Source organism: Embiotoca jacksoni, unplaced genomic scaffold (assembly GCF_022577435.1).
Source record: "Embiotoca jacksoni isolate LCO1_2020_lvr unplaced genomic scaffold, fEmbJac1.0.p SCAF_6, whole genome shotgun sequence".
NCBI classification, from domain to species: domain Eukaryota; kingdom Metazoa; phylum Chordata; class Actinopteri; family Embiotocidae; genus Embiotoca; species Embiotoca jacksoni.
Genome location: NW_027185414.1, coordinates 3,590,801 through 3,599,503, shown reverse-complemented (window position 1 = coordinate 3,599,503; position 8,703 = coordinate 3,590,801).

Below are 8,703 nucleotides of genomic sequence, written 5' to 3'. Positions count from 1 at the left end.
AAACATTTTGTTAAGAGGTTAAATGTGTATAGTTTCACAGTGATTACACTAATATTTGTCTTATTTTGTTGACTTGGTCCACATGAGGACTATTGGTCTGTGTTTATACCAGAAAAGGTGCCGCAGGGGAACATAAACACACACACATTTAAAATGTTCTACGATTTTCATAAGTCATTTTTATTTTAAGCTCAGCACAACAGTTAATGACTTTTCAAAATGCACTAATGCAACCAAAACACGTCCTACACAAATCAGGATCAAGTACAGGACAGTATTTGTTTCCTAACAATAATAAAAAAAAAAAACAACAGTTGAAAAAAAAATTCAATTAAATTGAATTGAATTTTATTTATATAGTGCCAAATCACAACACAAGTTATTTCAAGGTATTTAACTAATAAAGTCCTTACAGCAGAATTTCACAACATTATACAAAGTAAACCAACAATTCAACAGTTCCCACATGAGCGTCTGGGAGGGGAAAAAAGCTCCCCTTTAAGAAGAAGAAAAACCTCCAACAGTGCAAATACTATACTTATATACTATGAACTACACAAACACAATACTCCTGTTAACTAACATTCAAATATTAATATTCAATTAATTATATTACAATGTCCTGGTGAATAAACAACAGCCTCATAGTTATTAATCTTGGGTCTTTAGTTGGGGCTGACCAATTGGGTTTTTAAACCACCAGTTGAGGTCGCCCTCTTGGACGGGAGAACTTCGGATATCCAGCGTTGAACAAGTTTTCATGTGAGTGATTGGGAGCTTTATCCTGTCTGGGGTTTGACGAGACAGGCCTGCATGCATTGTGTGTCTTTCTCCTTCTGCTGAAGATTGGTTGCAATGGCTCCTCCAGCTCCTCCAGTAGAGCAGTGATTTGTAACCAAGCGGCAACCGACAGAGACGCCACCCATTGGTTTGTGAACTGCTGTATTGAGGCTCAGAGAGAATTTGAGCAAACTGTCATATCATAATGACAAACACCTTATGTGAAAACTAACAAAATCCCTACAGTTTGATGGAGTGGGGAAACTGTGGGCAAAGTTCAAGTTAATAACACTTTTTTCAATAGTTTAGCAGGTCTTAAAAATAATGTAGTGGAAACGGAAGAATACAGGTAGTTGGGTGCTGTTTCAGTTTCACACTAATAAAATAGAGTACTCCTGCACCTGCACAGAGGTTATTGATATTAAATGTACATCTGCTGCTCCACCTAATGTGTTTCTGGTGGGATTTCAGAAAAACTAAAATTATTTTTGAAACAGCCTGCTGCCAGCTCTCAGATTGTTGGACAAAATGAGAAGTTATTTCCTTTTTTAGCAATAACTGAAGAGTATTTGAAGGCCTGCATGGAGAGGAGAGGGTTTCAGTAATGTATAAGATTGTTTGTTCTGCTGTCTGTGGGTAAAACCTTCTTGACTGTATCTGTTTCACTTTGTGGCCAAATTTAAATTGATATGTGGAAAAATGCACAGAAGTTTTGTAAGATTTCCAATTAAAATTAATAAGGATTTTTTTTTTTTAACAGCTAATTTACCATTTGTAATGAGATTATTAATCCTTTGAGTAAATTATAATTGCCATTGGGTTTATTGTTCTTTTTTTTCTGCTGCCAGAGTCAACAAAATATTGCAGGTTGTCGATCCTTCCACTTTCGGTCAAGCGTCGCATCAGCCGTCCCACCTCCTTGAGTTCCCCCCTCACCTCATGTCATTGTTCATGTCCTTCTGTGCAGGCACCTCCCAGTGATGCTCAAAGGAAGAACAACTTCCGTTGTTGCTGTTTGGAGACCTACTGCCATGTTGTGTTTGACAGTGTCTCGCTTGTCCTCAGTGTTATCACTTTCACCACTTCAATTGTCTATAAAGAGGCCCTGATGTTGGGCCTTCGTCCCCCCTGTGGTTCCGGCTCTGGCAGGCTTGAAGCACAGCCATCTCGCTCTGATCAGGTCTTTTGTGCCTCTTCATGTGATATATCATTGCTGTTGGTTCAAGCTGGATTGTATGATGGAGGATAAGGCAGAGAACCCTCAGAGGCGGGCTGCCCGACAACACCACAGCATCTGTGGAGCTCAGACAACAGTGTGTACACGTGGTAGCAGAAGTCAAAGCACAAGTTAATTCTGTAGTTAAAATTTTCTGATGGTTTCATACAATACTTAAGTTAACTCTGGTCAGACTCCTGTTACCATCATTTCTCTTATTCATATGATGCGCACAGTTTACAATCTTGCAGACTATCATAGACTATCAAATATGGGGACAACGATGCAATTTGAATCTCAATTTCGCATTTTAATCTGCACTTTCACTCTGAATCTACTTTTATGACCTCCCATATCTGGCAAGATTTCCTGTCCCATTACTAAAATAGGAATTATCAACACCACAATTAGAATTTCCCAGTAGTTTGGTTCACATGTCCGGTTTAGGTTTAAAGAATAACTGTTTATGCAGTCATGGGAGTTTTGTCCAAAGGTAAACTCATTTAGTGACTGGACCTGAAGTTCAGGTGCTCCTAGAATGACTTCACATCCTGTTTTTCTAGCCTAAGGCAAACAGATTTGTTCCAGTTGAACAAGCTTGCAAGTGATGGGACATGCACAAAAGTACTCTGCAAAACAATGAATTACTATTATGCAAATTAAAGAATAGTGTTTTCATTATTCTGAAATCATTTAAGATTCAAAATGTTAATTTCCTGTAAAATAGCTGTCATGTCCATGACATCATATTTTGTCCATGGCATTTTTACTTGGATTAATTTCTGATCTTCATAAGAAAGAATTTTGGAATCTTTGATATACAGATTTAAGTATGCACTGCAGTATGAAGCACAGACATGTCCACATTGTGATTGATAAATTCTGAAATGTCCAAATTATTACCTTGTTGTCTCCTGTCTCATTACAAATGGTTCAAGGCCTCCTTTGCATGAAGGAAGCTGGGAATCAAATGGAACCTTCATTCCCCTTCAGCACCGCATCACTTTACAATTTGTCCTGTAATTATAAACAATGCTCGAACAAAACGAGAATCAGTTCTTAAATTCCACCACAATACCTTCAGAATTAACTGCAGCAAATTACTATTCTGTTAGTGTTATAATGTTATTATTTGATTGCATCATATTTTCTGCTTTTATTTATGCTGTCTGTGCCCCCATGGAAAACAATTACCAGTGCAGTGACAGTTACTTGTAACTGATGCATTGGCAGGTTTGGACTCTTCTCCTACCCAGGAACCCGAAGCCTTTTGGGAAGTAGTCCCCTGAGTCCTAGACTCACCCGTGCACGGGCTTAACCTGTTCGGATTACAGTTTCGAGAAACAGCCAAGGATCAGAGTCCAATCAGGGTTCAAAGGTTAACACAATTCATGAACAAATTCTATGGACATCAATACCCTACATTCAATCCCAGAAATAGTAAATAGTAAATGGTCTACACTTATATAGCGCTTAATCACCTAAGCGGTCTCAAAGCTCTTTACATCATTTGCCATTCACAGACCGATGACACAGCCATGCAAGGCGCTCGCTTGCCATCAGGAGCAATTCAGGTTTTGGTGTCTTGCCCAAAGATACTTCGACATGTGAACAAGAAGACAAAGGGATCAAATTGCCAAACTTTCGATTAGTGGGCAACCCCACTCTACCATCCTACCCACAGTCACCCCTAAAAATAATTATTGATCAAACTCATCCAGTTTGGTTTTGTTGTTATCAGTTCCATAAACTGAATCTGTTTCCAAAATGATCATATATCCAGCCCTCTGGACTTCATAAATGAGGAGGTCGGTGAGAGGTGATGTAAACTTAGCTGACGTTAATAAGGACAATACCTCTTACCCCTCTGCATGTGAATGTGAAGGCCTTAAGCAGCTCCTTCATTCATTCATTCTATCATTTCAGATAGACGGCCAGAACACTAAAATAGAAGAGTGAATTTAACAAATGATATACAGAAAACTTATGGAGAAATTTTATTGACCGAGTATTTTATGAGAAGTTGAATGTAAGTCTATGGAGCTGGAGGCTTTTTGGAGCCAACCTCGAGCGGCACCGGGAGATATTACAGTTTAAGGCACTTTCGCATTGGCTTAATTTTTCAGAGCCGGAAGCTACGTCCAGTTTTATATAGTCTATGGATAGTACCAGGCTCAGAGGTGGGTGCTCATCTGCCTCAAAAGAAAGCATTGCAACATTTTTATTATACATATTTTATTATTATTTTATTACTGTTTTGTATTTGTAGTTTATTTTTTGCATAAACTAATATTCATTTAAGTGGTCCATTTTCATCAATTTAGAGTCACCATTTAACCTAATATGCATGTCTTGGGCTGTGGGTGAGAGCCGGAAAGAACCCACGCAGGCACAGGGAAAACATACAAACGCCACAGAAAGGCTGAGGTACAAACCAAGAACCTTCTCTCTGTGACAGTGCTACCCACTGCACCACAGTGCCATCCAATCTTTTAAATAATTATAACAAAATATTTTGGATGCAACCTTCTGAATCAGTTAATCATAGCAAATTCTGAGTTAAATTATCATTCCCACCCGCCTCTTTTGTCAGGTTAATGTGTCACCAATTAACCTGACATGCATGTTTTTGGATGGTGGGAGGAAGCCGCAGTACCCGGATAGAACCCATGCAGGCACAGGGAGAACATGCAAACTCCACAGAAAGGCTGAGGTTTAACCCCACAGCCTTCTTGCTGTGAGGTGATGGTGCTACCCACTGCACCACAGTAGCATCCAATCTTTTACAAAACCTAAATAAAAATGATCATTCCCAATCCTCTTCCATTTAACATCAGAATGCAGAAGCTGACTCGTGGAACGTGCATAAAGTTTGTCTGCTCTTTCTTCAGCGATTACAAAATTGACACAACGCTGTGCCACAGAGGTTTTAAAAGGGACCTCTGTGGCACAAATTGTGACACACCTAATTATCTATTCCTCCTAATTTACCAATGTGCCATGCTGCGCTGCAGACGTGCTCGCCTTTGTGTTCACGCTTTGCCGAGATTCACGGAATTAGAGCTCATGGTCTTTAAGGAAATTGTAACACTTGTCTGTTACCACAGTGGGTTCCCTCAGCACAAAGGAACCAAACCAGCTCAAGTATAGTTCAAAATGTGTTTATTTGGGCCACAGCCTCGCTCTGTCACAGTCGTTGTGCGCTCCTGCCATGCCTCCGAGCACACACCCAGCTTCTCAGCATCTCCAGGATTGCCACCTGTCCATTGTCCTACTTGTGGCTTTTATGGGGAGAGAGAGACAATCAGTGATTCCATGTAGCTGCCCTAATTAAGCCTCTTCTTGGCACCGTTCCCTGAAACACACCCCCAATCAGTCCCTCCTGCAGCTGACCCTAACCATGCCGCCAGCTCCCCGACGTGCAGTAAGCGAGGGTCCGCATATTCCCGCTTGCAGTTAAAAAAAAATTCTCGATCTCGTTCCTTATTCCTCTTAAAAATAAATTGCCTTTTTTTGGTGGCTTTAACATCTTCAAAAACTCATGAAAGTTGGTGCCTACGCATGTGCAAAGTTTCGTGAGATTTGGAGCACAATGGCCTTAAACATCAAACATCAAACTTAGCCGCATCGCCCTGACTATACTATATACTATATACTATATACTATATACTATATACTATATACTATATGCTATGTACTATATACAAAAATGACTTTTGGGTCTCTTTTTGGACGACATGCTATAGTATGACTGTGGATTCCGCGCGTCCCCATGAGGTCGTTTCCAGCCCTGAAGTGGCGTTGTAGTCCGCTGGACTATCTTCAACGCTGATGAACGAGTCGCGGCAGGAGAAAGTGTTTGACGGAGTTCACTCAGAGTTTTCCAGCGACTCAGCCGACAGTCTGGTTAACTCAACAGGTAAAAGATTCTCCTTCACCAAGGTTACTATTCATGGTTCAGATTCCACCTCGGCCTGTTGATGGTGATTCAACTTTTAGTGAAGTTGAAACGTTTGGAGAAATTGAAAAGGTTTTGCATACACTACACATTACAGGAAGATACTTAATATCACTGCAGACCCCCTTGAAAACACGTAAATTTACAATCCAAAGAATGTCTGCGGCAATTTTGGTCGCATTTGAATGAATATTTGTGGACAGTGGAGCCAAAGATCTGTCACAATGGAGAGCATCTCCTGGGAAGATTGGTGGTGCAGTGGTTAGCACTGTTGCCTTCCAGCAAGAAGGGCTGGGGTAAAAATGGTGGACTTCCTGTTGAGTTGACGTAATGGTACCTTGGAACTTTTTTGTACATCCTGGTGTGATACACATTTCCACCGAATTTCGTGCATGTAGGTAAATGTAGCTGCCGGGGCATCTCTTTAGGGGGCGCTAGCGAACCATTTGGCCACACCCACTCATGACTCCACTAAAATATGACATTTTTCGTCGGGAGAGACGCGTGTACCAACTTTTATGAGTTTTTGAATATGATAAAGCCTCCAAAAATGCAGTTGTTTATGGAGAATAATAATAACGCGGCATAATAATTCCTTGAAGAACAATTGGACTTTCGCAAATAGTTAAAAAGGGAGCTATAGAGGTGCTAGTGGGCAGTTTGTTTTTTCTTGGCAAAGTCAGATAAGCAGTCAGACAGTGGTTGGCGATCGCTTCATATTGAATGGATAATTATAATAAGGGTACAAGTTGTTTCTTCTACCTTCTTGCACCAAAGTAAATAAGCAATTGTTTTTCACAAAGTTTTAAAATATTCCTTTTAATTTTTCTTTTTAACAGAGGAATTAATAATGTCCTAATGATTTATCAATGTTGCATGATGCCAAAGCGTGTAATACATCCTCCGGTCCACTAGAGGACAGTGTGTCGTTTGTGGTGTTGGAATGGTGTCCTATTGCAACACCAGTACGGTCCATACAAACGGCCCCCTCATGTCGTATATTCACGACATCAGAACTCTAAATTTGAAAAGGCCGCCGAAGTTATGTTTTGGTTGGATGTTGAGCCAATATATTATAATTTTAGTCATGTAGAATTGGTCTTCATAACTTAGATAATAGCCTACGTCTGAGGAAAATGTTGATCTTAAAAACGGCTTCATCTTTTCCCTATTTGCGTTTCCTGCATTACGTTATTCCCTATTAGCCTCCTAAATTGTGAGCCTCTGTGGCTTCGCGACGCTGTCCTTGTTGCCGTTGCCCAGCAACACTGTTTTTACAACAAACAAAGTGCTGTCTGCACTAATATTCTCACTTCGCATTTGTCTTTTTTGATCGCCAGACAACGTTGCCGTGACCAATTTTCTCTCCCCGAAGCTGTCGCGCGGATCCTTGCAACGCAATCTTTGGTTTGAACCAAATGAATCAAACTGTAAGAGGGATGAGAGCCTCCAACTCTTCATCCTTCACCGAGCTTCAGTACCTTGGCCTCATCTTCCTCCAGGTAGCCTCCTTCTCCAAGCTTGTAATCGTAGAGATCAGCGGAGGGATCCGGTCTTTCCGTCACCAGGATAAGAGCATCCTTCAGATCATAACAGTCCAGAAGGGAGATAACAGCAAAGGGGAACATGCAGATGGACACAACGTAAAATAAATATAGCTACTGACGTGTGAATGAGAAAGAAATTCTTCAATAATTGTTTGCATGGATTCACAAACAGCACTAACATTAAAAGCATGATGATTTCAGGTGTGATCACTGACCGTCTTTTGGTCGTGGAACCTTCCTCTTGGAATATGTTTAATAGCCACCTGCAAGACACAAACCAAAGGATTATCATTTTCATCCTGTCTAATGATGCAGTGAAATGTGTTTGTGTGTGTGTGTGTGTGTGGGAGAGGGAGAAAGAGAGAGAGAAAGTGCATGGAAGACTTACTGGTATAAGATCCTGTTAGAGGAAGCCGGCATTCACAACCCCAAAACCGCCTGCTCCGATCTTGTAAAGCTCAGTATAGTTGGCTTGAAAATCAGCTTCACAGAAACACAGACATGTATTAGTATCATTGTTAGGACACCTATTTATTACACTACCATATTAAACCTTTCTTAATATTAGTCTGAACATTAAAGTTTGACACATTGAGAAATATTTTTTTGTTTCAGAGCCAGGCAGCGCGGTCTCCACTTACCACTCATTGTTTAAAATTCAAAGCTAATCAGATGCTGCTTGTAGCTTCATATTTGTGCTAAAAAAAAAAAGGAGACGTATCAACTTTCCAGCTCTTGCCAAGAAAGCAAAGCAGAATATCCCATGAAATGTTGGATTACTCTTTTAACTATGAATCAGCTTACCTCGGCTGGTTTTGACTGGGAAGGAAATGTCGTACATTTCCTCCTCATCGGATGAAGGACAACTGTGCATCATCATTTGTGGTGCCTTTCTCTTGTTTTCACTCTCAGTCTTTTTGACACCCTCCTTCGCAACTCTGCTGCACTCATTGTTTCCCCTCATCTTTTTACTGGGGCCTGCTTCATCAGCGTCTGCCTTACATTTGCGGCCCCTTGCATTGGTGTCCCCCGACTTTAAACCAAGGGGGGAACCACCGGTGATTACATTGTCACCCCTTAGTTTTTTCCTGGGGTGCTATTGATCAGGGTCAGCTTTCCTCTTTCTACTCTGTTGGCTGGAAAATGTACAAGTACAAATCACGTTGTAACGTAACGCAAATGTAAGAAAGTTTGACAAAAAG